Source organism: Austrofundulus limnaeus, unplaced genomic scaffold (genome assembly GCF_001266775.1).
Source record: "Austrofundulus limnaeus strain Quisiro unplaced genomic scaffold, Austrofundulus_limnaeus-1.0 Scaffold258, whole genome shotgun sequence".
NCBI classification, from domain to species: domain Eukaryota; kingdom Metazoa; phylum Chordata; class Actinopteri; order Cyprinodontiformes; family Rivulidae; genus Austrofundulus; species Austrofundulus limnaeus.
In genome coordinates this window covers 725,019-726,274 of record NW_013952660.1, presented here as the reverse complement: position 1 = coordinate 726,274, position 1,256 = coordinate 725,019, and the positions used below count along the sequence as shown (strand labels likewise).

The 1,256-nt window shown below is 34.5% G+C and overlaps 1 protein-coding gene across 1 annotated transcript in view; it reads right to left on the bottom strand.

Moving 5' to 3' along the window:
• LOC106526084 (disabled homolog 2-interacting protein) overlaps positions 1-1,256 on the bottom strand; it is a 176,237-nt gene that overhangs the window by 21,200 nt on the left and 153,781 nt on the right. The window lies entirely within an intron of this gene.

The window sequence follows — 1,256 nt, the reverse complement described above, 5'->3', positions numbered from 1 at the left end:
TAAAGTATATGTTTATCATATAAAGTCTAATGTTGCAACTAATTGGGGATCCCTTTAAAAACAAATCAAATCAATTAATTTTTTAAAAACGGAAACCCAAATGAACCATACACAGATTAGACAGAATATCAAAGGGGTGAATATTTTAAAGTTAAACACCTCAGAGAACTCCTCCCTGAGCTGTGACCTTTGACCTTTTGCAACACAGAATTTTTTTAACATGAACCAAAGTAAAACCCTAAAAGGAAAGTCTGGTCTCTTTAAAGACTAATATTAAAACCCTTTATTGATAGAGCACTCAGACACTTTCACCTTTCTCTTCCAGAGATTCCTTCCTTCTTTCACCCTGACAGATGTGACTCATATTCTGATAATCTTTCACTTCATACTCTGCTTTTCTCCATCTCTGAGTTTCTTTAACCTCCATTCCTACATGCAGCTTTTCTCTGCTCAATTTCTTCTCATTTTCAGACTTGGAGTCTTTTATTTCTTTGCTTTAATGCCACTGTGAAGTGGCAGAGAAGACAATAGCTGAGCGTTGAGCTCCTTTGAATTTCACTCAAACAGCTTGCTGATGTGGACACACTCATACACTCATACACACACTCATGCACACACACAAGCAAAAAGCTACAGGGATAAAAATGAACGCCCTGGTTCGAAAGGGCCAGTAGTTAATTAGTTCTATTGATCCTAATGGCTTTAGCTCTCTGACTCACTTCCTGTTTGTTTCAGCATACAATCATCTGTATGCCTGCTTCATGATGATGATGATGATGATGATGATGATCAGTACAGCTCATTTAACTGCTCATCAAGCAAAGAGAGGAAAGTGTTTGATAAAATTATGTTTTCATTTTCAGGAAGACAAAAATATTTCAGAGAGTCTGAGTTCAAATATAAAGTGCAAACTGTCAGACAGAATTCTCCTTCTGAGATAAACAACAGACTGTTGGTGTCGGCAGAGACGCACAAAAACACACAACAGAAAAAATAATGCAAAACTTTTACTTTGAAATAAAATGCACTACAAAATATACACAGTACTGCTTGGAGGATTATAATATATAGTATTTTAACCCAAATAATTTTATATTTTAACTGGAAAATTTTAGAACTTTTGCTTGAAACTAATCATCACCATCATCATTTTTACAAAATTCACTTTCTTAGCATTCATCTCCACTCCTTTGTTTTTTCTTTCTTTCTTTCTTTCTTTCTTTCTTTCTTTCTTTCTTTCTTTCTTTCTTTCTTTC